Source organism: Schistocerca nitens, chromosome 1, assembly GCF_023898315.1.
Source record: "Schistocerca nitens isolate TAMUIC-IGC-003100 chromosome 1, iqSchNite1.1, whole genome shotgun sequence".
Taxonomy (NCBI): Eukaryota; Metazoa; Arthropoda; class Insecta; order Orthoptera; family Acrididae; genus Schistocerca; species Schistocerca nitens.
The window spans coordinates 555,636,902-555,655,667 of record NC_064614.1 but is presented as its reverse complement, the minus strand read 5'-3'; the positions used below and the strand labels follow the sequence as shown (position 1 = coordinate 555,655,667).

General features: G+C 40.6%; 1 non-coding gene across 1 annotated transcript; it reads right to left on the bottom strand.

Moving 5' to 3' along the window:
• Window positions 1-14,755: 14,755 nt before the first annotated feature.
• Trnah-gug (transfer RNA histidin (anticodon GUG)) lies at window positions 14,756-14,827 on the bottom strand. Its single transcript has one exon. It is a non-coding gene; the product is annotated as a tRNA-His (tRNA).
• Window positions 14,828-18,766: the final 3,939 nt, after the last annotated feature.

Sequence of the window (18,766 nt, the reverse complement as noted above, 5' to 3'; positions counted from 1 at the left end):
AAGTTACATTTTACAATACCTTCACTTCGAAAGTAAACGGTAGATTGGTGTCTTGATGATACCTTCTAGTTGTGAAAAACCACCACCAGATTGTTGTACAGCTTTCTGTAATCAATAGATGTTCGTTTTTGAGGAAGGCGTTTCTCAACAGATTGCGCAAACAGTTTGCTGCAATAAGTAATTTGTCACATTCACTTCAATTCATTGGTAGAAGGTGGTGCTCAAAAAACTTGTGCCAAAAGTGCACTACTGTTTTACAAGGCCCTTCTGGTCTGACACAGTTCACAATTGAAATTCGTCTTTTGTAAATCCTGGAGTCATCTTTTGAGTGCAGCTTGGCAAGATTAAATGTTCATGTCATCCATAACGATGTATGCTGTCAGAATATAAGAATATGGAAGTTCATTTGGATGGGAATAAAGGGTCAGTCGGCTATGAAAGTTGCCTTAGCTTGTTCCAAAAGTTTCTGCATGGGAGAAACTGACAAGTATAATTTGGGGAAATTTTGTGAACAAGCACGGACATTATTTCTTCCACATTTCTGCTAGTGTATACTGTAGACGTTCAGAATGAAAATTCTAGAGATGTTTAAGGTGAAACCCTATCTTGTTGTCAAGAACTTGAAACAATGCAATGACGCTAGCGTGCGCTTATTGTTAATAAACTTATCTTTCATTGAAATTTTAGGTGAAATGTGCAAAAACACATGGAGGAATATTCGGGACTCGTATCAGAGAAATAAACGAGAAAGAAAGCTTGGAACAGGTTCAGATGCCTCAGCAAAACCAAGAAAATGGGTTCTGCTTGATCACTTGGCTTTAAGAAACCTACATTTCGTGGCATTTTAAATGAAATTGTCAAGAGCATATGGAGAAATATTAGTAACTCATACCGGAGAAATATATGACATAAAATCGTTTCATTAGGTCCAAATGTGTCAGCGAAACAAAACAAATGCATTCTCTATCGTGTGATGACCACACGATTCTCGTTGCGCGTCGACAGAACTGGCGGCTAGTCGCGACGCTCCCGGAGATATATGAGCCCAAATCTCGGAAACGGAGATCGATATCATTCTGATCTCAACTTTAAAAATAATTTCGATATGTTAGCTTCTTTTCATCGGCAACGATGTATGACCTAACGTGAACCATACGTAAAGTAGCCAGCGACCACATTTTTCACTGTACACAATTCAAATTTTATGCAGTAGGTTATTTGTAAATTAAGTATCGGAATAACTGTGACGAATATCGGAAAAATAGACACCTCATTATCAAGCTGTGATGTGAAACTGTAAGATACGCAAACATCAATTTTTTGTGCCTTTTACTTTCCTCACAATTGATAGAGAAGTAATATACAGCGAAAAAAACACGCAAAACCGGAAGAGATACTTTACAATTTTTTAAAGTAAAAGGAGAATCTATATCGAAAAAGTAACTCTGGGAGCCGATGTAACTTTGTTGCATTAACATACAGTATTTTTTACAGCAAGGAAATCGGAATTCTTATTTTTCTTATGTATTTCAATCCGCCGCCGCCGACCGGAGCTTGGGAAACGGCGACGACTCCAGTCGTGTTGCGGCCGTGTCGCCGTCTGCCAGAGTGGGAAAAGAGGAGGGGGCAGCGTCGCAGTCGCAGCCAACTGTCGCGTCTTGCACAACGTAACTTTAGGTTCACTTCGAGACGCCTGGACATTTCCTTGTTGAGAGCCCTTTCTGGCACAAAGTAACAAAGAGGACGCGATCGAACCGCGGTATTGACCGTCTAGGCATGGCTCAGCTACAGATAACACGAGCCGTGTACGTCCTTCCTGGTGGAATGACTGGAACTGATCGGCTGCCGGACCCCTGCGCTGCCCATCCATGGTTGTTTACATCTTTGGGCAGGTTTAGTGACATCTCTGAACAGTCAAGGGACTGTGTCTGTGATACAATATCCACAGTCAACGTCTATCTTCAGGAGTTCTGGGAACTGGGGTGCTGCAAAACTGTTTTTTGATTTGTGTATATTGCGGTATGGAGGTGTGCTTCATTGATAGGTCTATTTGAAGCGCTCAATTATGGTCCACACTAACGACACCAAGCTAATGGTTTGCCATTCTACATATTAATGAATCATAGCACGATGCTGTCTCCTCTCTCTCTATGTATATATTGAAGTCGCCTCCTCGTGTCTGACTATATGTGCAAACTAACCTCAGGAATAGCTGAAGGGATTCTGATCCGATTTTGACTAGTGGGTACTATACACTGATCGACAAGGAATGTTTTTGCTTATAATTTATAAATACTTTGTACAAATTGTCATGATTATCATGAGTTAAAATTTCGTGGTGTAAGCAACGCCACTGCCTAGGGAGCGCCCGCCGTAATTCGAGAGAGGAGCAGCGATTTGTGAGAGCGGAAAGCGTGACACAGTTTGCATCTCGTGTGGTAGTTTAGCGGCCGTCACGCTAGCTCAGTGTGTTTGATCATAGGGCTGCCTGCCCCCTGTAATACAAAAAAACAGAGTGAAGTATTCAGCTAAGAACTTGAAGGGGTATACTGTGACATCTGTCCAGACCAAATGACGAGATCCATGACGAACAAAAGAAGCTGTATAGCGTCTAGCTAGAAACCAAAAGATTGTATGATCGAATTCCTGCTGAGTCACTTTTTTTTTCTCTCTGCATTTTAACCTAGCATACACCTTCAAATCATGTGACGCTTTACTACGAACGAAACATGGCTCGGTTCCATGTTGCACTGTAGTTCCCTTTTTCCCTGTCGAATAACTGGTTAGGAACATGCAAGTCATTAAGTGGTATCCAACTGTTTAAATCGCTTCGGAACAGTTCTTTGTTCATGAAGTAAAACGCAGCAGGGGATGCACCTTTGCTTCGTTTATATAAAGACAGCTTTAAAGCATTGCAACATATTACCCAGCGTTCAGCGTTCTGCCTTCCTTGAATCAAGTCAAGATGTGGAGACGATTCCTCGAGAGGAACAGCGAGGAAGTGTGCCATAAAGAGACCACGATAAAGAATTGCAGCAGTGAGTCTCAACAGTGCGTTATCGTTCGTACTAAGCTTCACAAGAAGTGTGCTGTAACACAAACTAAACATGTACATCATACGTGGTTTTTTTTTCCTTTTTATTTGTTTGCCTCACCCACACTCTGATACGTATTGTATGACCTCCCCCCCCACCCCACCCCACACACACACAAACACACATTTGCATACAATATTTACATTGATTACAGACGTATTATTTACATCACGATGTGCTCCCGTCATTGCCATGAGATGTCACTTCAAACGCCAATTCAGTATGTAACACACAACGTTATGCCTCCAGAAAACTTCGCAGGAGAGCTTCTGTGAAGTTTGGAAGGTAGGAGACGAGATACTGGCAGACGTAAAGGTGTGAGGACGGGGCGTGAGTCGCGCTTGGGTAGCTCAGATGGTAGAGCACTTTCCCACGAAAGGCAAAGGTCCCGATTTCGAGTCTCGGTGTGGTACACAGTTTTAATCTGCCGGGAAGTTTCACACTTGAGGTTTCTGCTGCTGCTGCAGGTTGGTGCACGTCTCTCAAGATGGCGGCTGAGGTTGCTTCTGGCCTGGATGTGACAGAGGTCGACATATTTGCGGTTACCCGTACAGGCCCCGACAGATCAGATGTTGCTGCTGAACAAGGAGGAGGAAGCATCACATGCAGACCAAGACACAAAAGAACCAATAATAATGCTAACTAGAGAAAAAGATGTAATATGCGATACTTACTTTTTCGTTTCTTCTTGTTCTGCTGGGCTGTGCTGGATCTTGATGGTTACTGCTGATACTTCATAGTTCTTCTTCTGATGTTGCTAGCTGACTGAATGAGACTGAGGCTCTGGAGCTGCTGAGCCCACCTTGTATGTTCTTCAATGGCATCACCAACTGCTGTGATCGTACTGGCTGAAGCCTATCTCATGACCAGATTCAGTGTTCCTATTCGTGCCCACCCTTTTTTTTCTGCACCATCATCTTTGATGACATCACAAGAGGGGTGGGTGGGGGGTTGAGGAGAACCAATGGCACTCTTTGGCAGTGGTGTTGTGAACTAGCTCAGTTGGTCTCCAGACTTCAAGGTGAACACACAAAATATGATGTTCCCACCAATAAATTTGAATTTCCTATCTTTTTTTTTTAATTTCCTGCCAAAATTTTAATTTTTCTCCTTTTCCAGAGCCGGGAAGGGGAGAGGAGGGGAAGGGACCCACATGCTAACTGGGGAAAACCCATGACGCCATCAAGGGGTTGGGTAATTAATTAATTTGTATAAAGAATTTGATATCAATTTGATATCGAAATTGGGCTGGGAGCCCGATTACCCCACTACTTGCATCTCGACCCCATGGCTACAATGAGTCATTCTTTTTAAATAGAGCAGTACATAGTCCAAATAACTTAAGTACCAGTATCCACACGCACTGGTTCTTCAATCATATGGGAAGCTGTTTAGAAGAGCAACTACACTAGCAGTACCTGTCAGGTATCGTAGTGTGTGTGGTGTGTGTGTGTGTGTGTTTGTGTGTGTTTTTTTTTTTTTAATGGTTGCCTATCCGTAAATAAGGAAGCTTTCAATGTTTCTGCTTTTGTACAGTGAACACTACGCTTAAGATTGATGTCACTAGAATGTCATTACCTTGCTTTCACTTAGTATGGCTTATCCCCTCTTCCTTATTATGGGCTCGTGTACCTACTATTAAACATTCGTCGAACTGCTGTCTTTTTCGGACGTGAGCATCTAATTTTTCATGAGTGAAAACCGGCGGTTTGAGTATTTCTACTTGTAAAATAAAGTGTTGTTGTTCCCACAACACATGCGACGCACGTGACGTAACCCGTAATGAGTTACAACAATGCTCAAGATAGTATCCTTTATGGTTGAAGAAACAACACCCCTACAGCGAAAAAAATAGAGGCTGTATTCAGTCTTGCTCATGGTACACTTAACTGCTGGTCGCCATTGCTGATTTACTTTTCAGTTGCACAGAAGCAGTAAACACTATTCTCGCTTATCCTCTCTCTACCTTCTCGTTTCAGCACGTAATAATGTCGTTCTCTGGGTAGGCACGTAGAACATTCGCTCGACTGCGCCGCTCTGTGTTTAGGCGGTGCCTCAAGGACGGAACGAGTTTTTGCGATCGGCATCGCGACCCTGACCTCAGCGTTCCCCCTCAACGTGTTTCACCTTGGGTAACTGCAGCAGGCTGCTGTCAGAAGCGGAGTCTTCTGTCCAGCTACCGGCTGTGGCCGATTCCAGCAGACAGTCGTCTTCTAACTGCCAACCCTTCCAAGTTATTTTTTATGTGGCGCTCCTTCATAAATGTTTAATTTAATGTGAGATGAACGCTTAATGTTTGTATCCTCACTTTGCTGAGAGAACAAAGTAATTTTGCAGTATTATTTACAACATCCCTCTTAAGAGCGATTATCAATAACTTTCGATTTATTCCATTTCTTCTCTCTTTTTTCGGGGGCTGTTTTATGGACATATGATATTTCGACAGTTGATGTCACAAAACTGCTCAGTTAGTTACATGTTTTATAAATAATTTGAATGATTCTTTTGTCGAGTTGATGCCGGAAAGTTACTTTATAGGATATGTTCACATGATCAACTTTAACACTGCTTTTAGTCCTACTCATGCAACAACACCATCAGATTCTAAGTAAAGATTAGTCCATGAAATAGAAACAATTGTCCAGGAAAAATGATTTTAGGTTGAACTTAAAACTTTCTTGATACTAATCAGTCGTTTTATATTATTGGGCAAGTGATGAAAAAATTTTGTTGCTGGACATTGAACTTCTTTCTGACTCACTAACAGCCTTAATAATGGGCAATAAAGGGCAATCTTTCCTCTACTGTTGTAGGCATGGATTTCGTTATTCTTCTCAAACTGTGATGAATTATTTATGTCGAATTTCATTAGCGAATATTGTATTTATATTGTGATAGTGCAGTTGCAATGCCTAACTCCTTCAAGATGAACCGTGGAGGTTCTCCACAGGAGAACGTCACGTATTAACTTTAGTGCTCGCTATTTTTAACTTGACGAGTTACGCCAGAAAATTATTCCATAAGGTGCTATTAAATGAAAGTGCGAAATACTCGTATGTCAGGAGGTTTATTCGGTTGCTTCCATGACTGCAATTACAGGGAGATCAAAAGTAGATGAACTTAAACGCTTGTTTAGCTCAGTTATGAGGTTCTTCCAGTTCAAGTTTTCATCAATATGTACAGAATTGAGTATAGAGTGTTTTCTCAAAATTAAGGGAGAGTTCATTTTCAGACAACCACTTAATGATTGTCTCAATAAGTAATTAACAACCTCTTCTGTTGCTTCTTCTTTAGTGGGACTTTTACAACACAAGTATCGTTCGCATAAAGTCCCAATTCTGCGTACAAAATCGAGTTTAAGGTTCGTTGCCGATAACACTTTTTGTGTTGGTATTCCAACTCAAAGCTTTCACAGTATATCTAAAGGGGCGTAGATACAAGGCCAACGAAGATCAACGTAGGACAGCCAACAGCTGACAGTCAACAATCGAACGTTGGTTGCCAAATCACTGGCGCGCGGCCTCTCATCCACACAAAACCAAGGGGGTTGGAGCCAACGGATGCGGCCATGTGGAATCGCAGCTGGCTCTGATAACTTTTCGAGTCTGCTCCCATTTGGTTAGTGTTATAAGTAGCGTTTTAATTACAATTTCATCCGTCCATATTATGAGTGAAGAACAGGACTTAGCAGTAGTCGCACACACAGCTTTTATTTTACTGCAAATAAAATGCAGTAGACGAAGAAGATGATGAAGAAGAAGAAAGGACCCTGGTGGACGACCTCTTTTTTAAAAAGTGGGGATCAGTGTGATAAAACGAAATCGATGTCTGACTTTAAAGCTGAATTGCAGTATGGCCAATTTTACAATTTTTTCCGAATGTAAGCTACATTGACCATAAAAATCTTATCAACTTCAATGCTGCCTCCGTATTCCACTCCACACTGCAGTGTTTTTAATCACAATAAATACACACCCGTTCGACAGATACAGCAAATCGCTACTGAATCGACGAACATTCTACCCAACGTCCACACTACGACAGAAGTCCCAAAGCCAACCCACTGCCCAACGCTTTGATATTAATTCCGTTAGTCCGAACTGCAATCAAAGCAACCTCTCCGTTGGCTCCGATTTGCAGCCTGTAAACGTTGTTCAAATCTCGGCCAACGAAACAGATGGTTGTCGTTCGTTGACCTCCGTTGGCCTAGTGTGTACTCGCTTTAACGTCCACTTTAGCCATTGACTACACAATCAGATAATCTGTACCAATTATTCCTAACAGAGCGAGGTGGCGCACTGGAAAACACAGTGGACTTGTATCCGGGAGGTCAGCTGTTCAAATCCATGTCCGGCTATCCGTATTAAGGTTTCTGTGATTTCCCTAAATCACTTAAGACGAGTGCCTGGATGGTTCCTTTTAGAAGGTTCGAGAAGTTCCTTTCCCCATTGTTGCCCAGTCTGAGCTTGTGCTTAATCTCTTCTTTTCTTGGCGTCGACGTGACGTTTAACTCTAAACCCAACAACAGTGCACAGTGATGATGCCTACTCGCAGCTTGACACCTCGACTAATTTAAACGAATAACGCGCCTAAGATAATGGCTGCGGCCTCAAAACGTCAAAGTAAAAAACACAAATGAAAAAATAAACTGTAGCTATGTAACTCCTAATTCCAGAAAATACTTTATCAGCTACCGATTCACAAATAAAATTCTCCTCGCAAAATAATTGAGATGATGTTCTTCCTACGTATATCGTTCATTAAATGAACTTATCTTGGCATCACAAACTTGCCTCCGTTCGTATGTTCACTTTTGATTTTTTTGGATATCTGATCTCAATAACGTGGAGAAAATTAGGCAGGTTCGATACATCTTCATCGAGCAATCGAAGAATCGCAGATTTGCTACTAAATTGAAAAATTTATTTTCCGCGTAATGAGGGGGAGAGAGGAGGGTGAAATAATAAATTCTCTTCGCAGTAACTAGTCTAACGATCATTACCATTTTTTTCTCTTCTATGAGACGTAAATAACTCTTGCAGACATTTTTGTGCAATCTAGTTCGTAGGTGAGTCTCGTAACTTGCTGTTAGTCTAGGAAAGAAGTTAGGAGTTTGATGTCTTATCGTCATCATCCTTAGAAAAGCATCAATTCAGTTGGACGGGGAGTGGGGAGTGAATAGGTCGTAACCTTTCAGAGTAAGCATATTCAGGAAAATGTGTTGAACCGGCCTGGGCGGACGGTGAATTGAATCTGGCTCCTCTACGGCTTGGTCCTGCGTATTACAGCTCGCCACCTTCCTCAGATACCCCGTATCTGTCGGCCAACGAGAGCTTGCATCGTAACGAAACTGTGAGAAGTACGCCCAGAACGTACGTTCCATTTGTATTTCATTCGGCGGCAGCACTATGAGGGCGTGCTAAAAAGTATTACCTCCAAATTTTTAAGTGAGAGCTCTTAAAGTTTTTTTTAAAGAAAACAAACGTTATTAACATTGTACATCTGTATTCTTCAAGTACACATACTTATTTGTCAACATAGTCACTCTGTCAATGAAAGTATTTCCCCTAACAAGAGACCAGTTTGTTGATACCAGTTACCGCGAAGAGAATTTGACATTTCGCCCTCCCCTCTCCCCCTCGTAACGCGGGAAATATTTGAGTTTGCTGACGGAACTACAACCTAATCTCTGCTTGTACTGCTTCATTACTATCAAAATGAAGTCCTCGAAGGTGTTCTTTAAGTTTTGGAAACAGATGAAAGTCGGAATTGGCCAAGTAGGGACTGTATTGTTACTCAGTGAACTCAAGGCGTCGGGTTGTTCCAAATGTCAGAGCGCTCGAGTGTGTGTTACATTGTCAGACTGAAGGGGATGATGCTCTGCGGGTGGTCGAACTCTTCGGACTCGAAACTCGATTATAGCAAGCTGATTTGCACGCACCGACATATGTAACACTGTTACGCTACATTTGACAATTCGGAGCACTCTAGTGTCACAGGACTGCATACATGTAGACATGAAGAATAAAGGTGTAGAAAGAATGTCAGTAACGTTTGTTTTATTGAAAAATCTTTGGGAATTTTCACGTTAAAAATTCGTATAGACTTTACTTTTCAGCACACCCTCCTATAATCGCAGTTCGGATTATGTTCAGCATTTGCTTTCAGTTGAGGAGAAAGAGATGACACGATTTTGATTTCTCTCTATGTTTTCTGTTCTTTAAAGTGCTTATTTCGATTGGTGAACTTGAAAGTTACGCCGAGTCTGGGATTACTTCTGAAATCGACTTCTGAAATCTACCAGTGGACATACACCGACATTTCTCCGAGGTTAACGGAGAAAATGGGATGAGCAATTGAGTAGTAAGGAGAAGAGTTCGATCGTTCAGTGAAGGTCATGATCGAGTGCATGACGAAGAAAGAAATGGGTGCCAATCTTTTGTTAATGAATAACTGGTTCGTGGAATTAAAAAACTCGTAAAGGAAAAGCGCATGTTTTCATTACTCGATCTTTCAGAGAACTTCCCGCAAATCTTGAGATCATTTCTTCGTGAGATTACTTGCGAAAAATTGAATTTTCAAAAACTGTGTGTTCTATGGGTGCCGAAAACTCTTACTGTGCAACACAAAAAATAGCGTTTGGGCAGTGCACTTTACTGTCTTTTTGATACGTTAAAATAAAGACGGTGATAATTTTTTAGCATGATAGTGACCGGGTGTAAGACTTGGGTCGCTTGTAAGACTCCTCAACCGAAACGGCGTGCACATTGCGTCTCCAGTAAACATTAAAGCTATCCATATCTTGAAACTCAAAAAGTAATGTGCACTCTTTTGGGATACACACGGTGCCTCGCTGGTACATTATTTACTGTGGGGTGACATGATGCCGCAAATGTTTATTGTGGGACGCCTATGAAATTGTGTAGCCCAGTACGGAATGAACGCCGCGAGAAGCTCAAAAACGGTATTGCTTTGATTCACGAGAGTGCAGGACACAACTATTACCCGACTTTGACCACTCTCCGTACCGGACTGACCAAGCCCCTGTCGACTCCCATCACTTTTCGCACCGAACACGTTTTTCTTTTTTCTTTTTGAGTCATCGGTCTGCTGACTGGTTTGATGCCGCCCGCCACGAATTCTTCTCCTGTGCCGACTTTTTTATCTCAGAGTAGCTATTGCAACCTACGTCCTCTATTATTGGCTGAATGTATTCCAATCTCCAACTTCCTTTAGGTTTTTTACCCACTACAGCTCCCTCTAGTACCACGAAGGTAATTCCCTGATGTGTTAACAGATGTCCTATCATTTTGTCTCTTCTTCTTGACAGTGTTTCCCATATGTTCCTTTCCTCATAGATTCTGCAGAAAACCGCCTCATTCCTTACCTTATCCAGTCCAACTAATTTTCAACATTCTTCTGCAGCACCACATTTCACATTCATAAATTCAACAACGATAACATACTCAAAGAGATTGACAACACTGCCGGCGACATGCTAAAAGGGAAGTATACAAAAACTTTTGCCATGCAGCGATAACTGCCTACAAAATGGTGGGAACTATGTAGAAGAATAATTTAAGATTTCTTTTCAATAAATAGATTTTCTGTATTTGTACTCGTTTTGTTTTTAGTACAAAACGGAACTTATTTTCTGAACGCGTCTCGTATATGAGATTAACAGAGTGTAACTCCAATTTGAAGTCGTTGCAACTCTATTCCAATTTTTTATCATATTAAAAGTTGTATTTCGTTGACTCTTATTTTTAGCCATTATTTACACATATACTGATGCAGATTCATTGTCCTGAGCGGACACGCTCTACGTGTTAACTGTCACAAATAGCGCCACAAACACAAAGAATGACGCTCTAATCGTAATAAATCAAACATCCACTTTGTGCGTAGCTTCGTATTATAAGATTTCATAAAGCTATGGAATAGTGAAATACGTTACTATTCAAGATGTGAAGGACAAGAAAGCGATCATGGGGAGAAATTATTCCACCAGCTTTACTGAAAATTCTTTTAAACAATAACAAATGGACCCTGAGCCTTAGGGGCGTCCGTCGAAACCGTTGACGAATGGGGGCTTCCTGGACTTGCGCCGTGGCGTGAGAATTGTAGAATCCCCCTAACTGAGACAGTTCAGCTCTACACATCAAATGCCGGTACCTAAGTAGCTGACTGTGTGTGGGATGCGCATAACGTTTTCTTTAGGTTAGGCGACTCTCCATACAGTCTAGATAACGCCAACTGTACGAGACCTGATGGTATTAGTTTAAAATCCAAAGGAATGCCCCACACCCACCACAGGCGAGAGCATTAAAATCCTAGTAGTTAACTGTGAAGCAATCACAACAAAGAGCCAGAGTTTGAAACACTCCTGAAAAACAGTGAAGGTCACACAATACCAAGTACCGAAAAGTTGTTAAAACCTGGCCGGCCGGTGTGGCCGTGCGGTTCTAGGCGCTATAGTCTGGAACCGCGTGACCGCTACGGTCGCAGGTTCGAATCCTGCCTCGGGCGTGGATGTGTGTGATGTCCTTAGGTTAGTTAGGTTCACGTAGTTCTAGGTCTAGGGGACTGATGACCACAGAAGTTAAGTCCCATAGTGCTCAGAGCCATTTTGTTAAAACCTGAAGTTAATGACAGTGTGACCTTTGGGGAATTTAAACAAGTATATAATGACGGACTAACAGGAAATGGTGTTGATGTATTTGTTGCAGTAGACAAGAAATTCAAATCCACCGAAATAGAAACTGAAGCTGCTTGTAAGATTGTTTGGGCAATACTCAGTATTAGCAGTGGGCATAAAATTGTAATTGGATACTTCGATCGACCATTGGACTCACCTTTAGGCAAAACCTCATTTCGCTTATACCTAAGTTCCTCAGTCATACTGTAATCGCCGGCCGGGGTGGCCGAGCGGTTCTAGGCGCTACAGTCTGGAACCGCGCGACCTCTACGGTCGCAGGTTCAAATCCTGCCTCGGACATGGATGTGTCTGATGTCCTTAGGTTAGTTAGGTTTAAGTAGTTCTAAGTTCTAGGGGACTGATGACCTCAGAAGTTAAGTCCCGTAGTGCTCAGAGCCATTTGAACCATTTGAACATACTGTAATCATCACTCGAGACTTAATAACCCAACAATCATCTGGGTAAATTACAGTTTTGTTAGTGGTGTGTGTAACAAGACGTCCTATGAAACATTATTAAATGCCTTCTCGGAAAACTACTTAGACCAGAACCACCCTCATGTTCGAAATATATTATATCTAGTGACAACAAATAGACTTCACCTCCTTGAGGGTGTCTACATACAAACTGGTAGTAGTGTCCTTGATGTATTGTGGCAACAGTGATTGCCAAAGTACAAAAAGCGACTAAAACAATTATATATATATATATATATATATATATAGATAGATAGATAGATAAAAAAAGCACTCGCATTTAAATGGGGAACTTGAAACGTTTAGGGCCAGACATGAAAATGTAGAGGAAATCTGGATCAAGTTTAAAAGAATAGTTGATCATACACTGCATAGATACGTATCCATTAGAACAGTTCATAATGAGAGGGACTCTCCATGGTACATGGTTACTGTAAAGAAAGTTCTAAGGGAACAGAGAAGATTGTATAATAGGTGTAAAACAAAGCATGGAGCTACAGATAGAGAGATGCTGAATGAAAAGCGTTTGGCAGTATCGAGAGCAATGCGTGAAGCCTTCATCGACTGCCAAAGTAAAATATTGTCTAATGATTTTCAAGAAACCCAAAGACATTCAAGTCATATGTAAAGGCTATCAGTGATATCAAAGTTAGCGTCACTCACGGATGAGACAGAAGCTGAAACTGAGGGTAGAACAGGAAAAAGAAATGCTTAATTCCGTTTCCAGACGTTTCTGTACAAAGGAAAATCCACAGAACTGCGGCAATGGAATCCTCGTGCCACTCAAAAGATGAGTGAGATAAGAGAGTCAGTGGCGTTGAGAAACAGTTGAAATGGTTAAAATCGAACAAAGCCTCAGGGTCCTATGAAATACCTGTCAGATTCCATACTGAATTTGTAGCTGAGTTAGCCCCTCTTTTAACTAAATAACCTACAGCAGATCGCTCGTACAAAAACGCGCCCAGTAATTGGAAGAAAGCACAGGTCACACCAGTTTACAATAAGGGAAGCAGAAATGATCCAGAAAACTACTGTCCCGTATCCTTCACATCGATTTCTTGTAGAATCTTAGAATATATTCTGAGCTCAAACACAGTAAGATATCTCGAACAGATTGACCTCCTCCATGCCAACCATCATGGCTTCCGAAAACACTTTTCTCACATGACACTCTGAAAGTTTTGGAGCGAGGCACTCTGGTAGGTGCAATATTTCTCGGTTTCCGAAACGCATTTGACTCAGTAACATATCTACGGTTACTATCAAAAGTACGATCGTACTGGTTATCATGCTTTTTGGCTGTTCCGTATGTTTTCAGTTATCCTTAACACGTTATTAACTCGTAGCGTTAGCTACAATGCCGGTCCTTAATATTGCTATGTTAATATATTTCAACCCAATGCTCTCAATAAAATAGTCGAAGGCAATTTTACGGCAAATCTTCGACAGCAAGAGTGATTTACGAACAAGGGAAGTCAGCGATTGTGTGAAAACATAGACTGTTAAACACGTGATTGATTACGGAGAAGTGCACCCTTTGTTTCAGTTAGCATTCACATTCATATTACTAGAAATGATTAGGTTCTGTACATATGCACAGTTAGTTCCGGACAACACAATTTCTTCCGATGACTTATGCTCAAAAATCGTGCTTCATTCTCTAATACACTTTCTTCAAACCAAGCACCTGAGCTCGTGTAAGCCTTTTCGTATATCTGTCTTTATGTAATCACAATATTAACAAAGTAGCATATTATCCTTTGCGGTCTTGTTCTGCATCGTATCAGTATAGAATGACGGCTTATTATTTTGCCCTTAAGTAACGTGTCACGTCAGTTGATAGCAATCTCAGCTGTTTAGTTACAATGTGGAACCGGTCGCAGAATAAATTCAAAGTTCAGAGAAGCACAGGATAGAGCAGGTGCAAATTATATCTCAAACTAAAAGGAGGAAGATGAAAGGAAGACAGTGATTGTGTAAAATTCTAACTTTATAATTCTTCTATTCGTCTACTGAACAAGCAGTGTAGCAGTCGATAGTGGCAACATGAAGCATAGCTCTGCTAATAGTTTTTGTACTGTCTTCCACGTTTTATCATAAAAATCAGCAATCAGCACACATCATAAATTTTGTAGATAAAGGAGCTGCTGTGCTATGAAAAATCGAAGGTCTGCGATAAAGAGCCCATTTATTAAAAAATCCAAAAAGTATTAAATTTTCCCACTGAAACATAATTCATAATTGTTTTTGGCATTAGATTAACAACTCGATTTCGCATAATAAATTGTAACGTAAAACGTTTCAGAACCAGTGATTAATTTTTGGCCATAAGGGCTTTAGTGGAAAAATTACCTGTGCGTTTAAGAAGAAAACTAAACTGTACGAAAATGATTTACGCTTTTTTTCGTTATCAGTTTAAAGTATAATAAATTTACAATGCATCTCCACCGGTTAAAATAACCTCCGCCGTGACAGTGTTTCACCACTGCCGTGACCAGGATTCGAACCTGGGTTATTGCGGCCACAACGCAATGTCCTAACCACTAGACGATCACGGCTATTCCAGAGGGACGGCTGAAACCTGTCTTTTTAAGCTTGATAATGTCGCTGCAATGGCGGTCGGCGAGCTGCGTCGGTATAGCGGTTGTCATGCCATCTAGGTGTCGCAAACCGAAGCACGAGTGAGGAAATCGAATGCGTTTGGCGGCGTAGTTCCGAGATCGAGATGTATTTCGTAAGGTGCTGTTTCACTTATACGGAAACACTGAGAAACCATATTCACCATAAAGGACGAAACTGACAAACATTTTTAACTACTCTGAGCGATTCATGTACAAAATACAATACTTATATTGCGGTTACCGGATACGGCAAAAGTATAAAATGTGTATGGGCTTGAAAAATTCCGTAACCATTTACCCAGCATTTCATCACTATCACTACCTTGTTGGTGTTCTTATGACAAGGGACATATTTCGCCCTTTTTAAAATATTGCTCTAAGAATGGCGTATTCCCTTTCTTCATAGTCGTTGATTCGTAGATCGTAGAGGCATACGCGTCTGCATAAATTCGTACAACAGGTGGCAAGATTCTAAAATTGCCAGTGAGTGTGAGAACGTCTTGTGTCCTTAATTCGACAGGAGTGCCCACCATTTGTACCTCTAACGTTTGACAACTATCCCTTGAATATACTGTGGATGATCACGTTATTTTTACACCTAAAAGGTAAGCATATTTTACTAATATTTGTGAAGTACATGTTTTGAAATGACATTAAATTCAGCAGTTAAGAAATAGAATTAGAAAATATTTGCAAAGTGTACTTATAGTCATACGTCAATTATTTCAGTTTGATAGTGAAAATTAAAAATATGATATAGAAGAAAATCAGATCCACAAAAGAAGCCCTATTTCCTGTGAACGCAAATAATCAGCAGAAAATGCCTCTGATACCATTCTGAGTGGAGAAGTACGAAATGAATTTATAAAATAAATAAGATTTATAAGAAATGTCCGACATATTTTTAAACATGATATTGAGCCTTATAACCGACTCTTCACATACTAGAATTGAACGAGTGCAGTCCTTCAGTCTAATAAGTTGTTGTACAGTCATGTCAAACGCACTGCGCAGTTAGTAACACGATGCCTGCATGCTGCACTGTGTTAAAAAGATTAGGAACTCTATTTCGGAAATTTCCTCGGAAGGTCCGCATTCACCGTGGCTGGAAAACAGCACTGACAGCGCCGCCGACCCAAGGAAACTGCTGTAATTTACCGTGAACATTCTCACAACCAAGCTAATCCAACTTAACGCAGTGCTTGCTGCAGCATCCCGTCGCACACGACAACGCTAACTTTGGGGTTTAGTGGCATCACAAACAATCATTTTTAGAAAATGCTGAGAATGCCCTTCAGAGTAAAAAACGTATTTTGCAGATTCCAGTAGGGATCATCTGCCCTCTCCGTCTCCTGCCTCCCCCTCCTCCCCCCTCACCGTGCACGCCTGCTCTTAGACACAAAGTCAGTTTCATAAATTTGAGATCGCTGAAGTCACATGATTCCACTGCTAATGCGTTACAGCCAACCATTGTAGCTTTTTACCAATCAACTGGCATTACTTTTGTTTCAGATGGCATGGGCTCCATCTGCTGACATTATTTTGGACCAAAATAATAGATTTAAATATAGTTCGTATTTCCTTTTAAGTTCTTTGGCTTGTGCCGAGTGCGAAGAAAGCTTCTGACAATGGCGATTTCTGTTTATGATTGTAAGTACAAGTAATGATGTTTTTCATAACTATTTTTAACAATTCCATTGATGCAATTTGATCTGAAATTATTCGTTACTGTATCGACATAACCACTATGATGTAACTAGCTGCAGATTCACGCTCCTCTTAGGGAAACAATGTATTGGTACAAAGTTAGGGCAAGATCATGGTTATATGTTTACCAGATCGAAACTAGAATAATAAATCAAGATAAAAATTGAGACATCGCCTCGGTCCAGCACGAATTCCCTGATTTTGATGGTTGGGCCTAACGATACTGGCATTTATTTGAGTACAAATTTGGAAATTCATGTATGAATAGTTAAACAAACTTGTTGCAAACGACTGCACAACTTTGGATGTCACTCATTCCTAATTATTCAAAAATTACCGTAGGCTAAATAATAAACAGACTTAAATATTTATTCTAAGCCTCCCTTTAGCCATCAAGTTAAATGGCACAGTACACTTACTATGTTCTCCTTCTACAGAAATGTGACAGCAGAAATCTTTCAATCCAAGTACTCGGAAATATTACACAAATACCCGTAATTCGAATGAACACTGCAGAAAAAAGTTAGAAGTAATTACTACTGGATGTACTGGCCAGATGGAAGCTGGAAGGAAATATAACATTCCAAGGCAAACCATTGTGAATAAATCGGAAAACAAGCCCAGTTGTTAAGAACGAAGGCCCACCGGTTCACTGAGAGGTCGTATCTTGCTTGAATGAATACGGCAAGCTTTATCCCGACACACTTTACTGTCTAAACTTGATAAATGCATTTTTTTCTACTGTCTAGCCTCTCTGGCCCTGCAGTGACACAGAAAAACCAAAATTGTGAACCACATTAAGAGTGGTGAACACAGAACTTTTCTTTGTTTTTGTGCTGCACTGTTGTGGCAACAGCAATTGCGCTCCATAGCTACAGGAAGGTCGATATCGCAAGAGGGTCAGCAAATAGACGGTGTAAATATCACATGGCAACACGTTTGCGCGTATTGACTGCTGCTATACTGGGTCGCGAAAAAACTGTCTGTTCTGTAACACTGGTATATCTGGAAACATGAAAGTCACACAGACGTTACGTCACCATTGTCCGCATGGCACGTAAATCAGTAAATATAAAAATACATCAGTATCCGTAGGGACTGTGAGATAAAACAAGTAAAGCCTTTAGTTCCAGACCACAACTGTGTCTTTAAAGCCTTCACCATACGTCGACCTATATGGGATAGTGTTGTGTAGAGGATAGTATACCCAGAAACACGCGATGTTTTGTTTGCGACGTCAGTATATTGACTGATTTTAGAATCACATGAAGGAATTATAGGGTATAAATATCCATGGAGTGAGCATTCGGATGAGCACAACGAGAATTCTGTCCGCAACATCTACTGCAGCTCAAGTTACGTGACAAAAGGACGGCGCGTTTTTAGCTAATATACCGCTTAGTGTACGTTGAGTGTTGTTGCTTCGGTGCTACAGATAGGTCACCGCGAAACTTTGTATATGTGTTTTACAAACATGTGAACAATTTGACGCCACAAAATGAAGTTGGCTTAAAGATGTGAAGAGAAATGGTACTGTGCTTTTTCGCCACAGTATCACAGATCAGATTCCACTTTATTTACGTTTTTTTCGGTAACAGGATAAGAAATGACAGCCAACAATATTATTTTACGTTTTCTGTTGAACTTATTCGTTTAGTCGAATCCGTGTTCTAATTAATTAAGTTACAATGACACTGTATACGTCGCCGAAGTGTCACAAAGAAACAACGCATTTGGAACTATGAAATAGTTGCAGTTTGCACCACCTTCTTTTACATTATTATTTTCAGTTTTTGTTTATTGACCCATCTGCTCTTTATAGACAAGTAAAATATCTAAAACAATTTTTGCTACCCCAGCAGAAAAGTAAAACCATACACTACGCACAAAGAAATAAAAAATACAAGATCAATGCTCGAATTTTGGAGTAATAAAAGAAGTGACAGCCAACAATATTTTTACGTTGTTTGTTGCACTGATTCATACTTCCGAAACTGTTCCAATTAATTACCTTACAATGACACAGATTAGGAAACTGTTTCATGCAGAAATACTTAGATACACACACGGGTTTGAGAACCTGTGTAAAATGGAGGAAATTCGTCAGACTACCATGTATAAATTTTATCTCTATTTGAACATAGCACCAGTATATATACAGTGATTGTC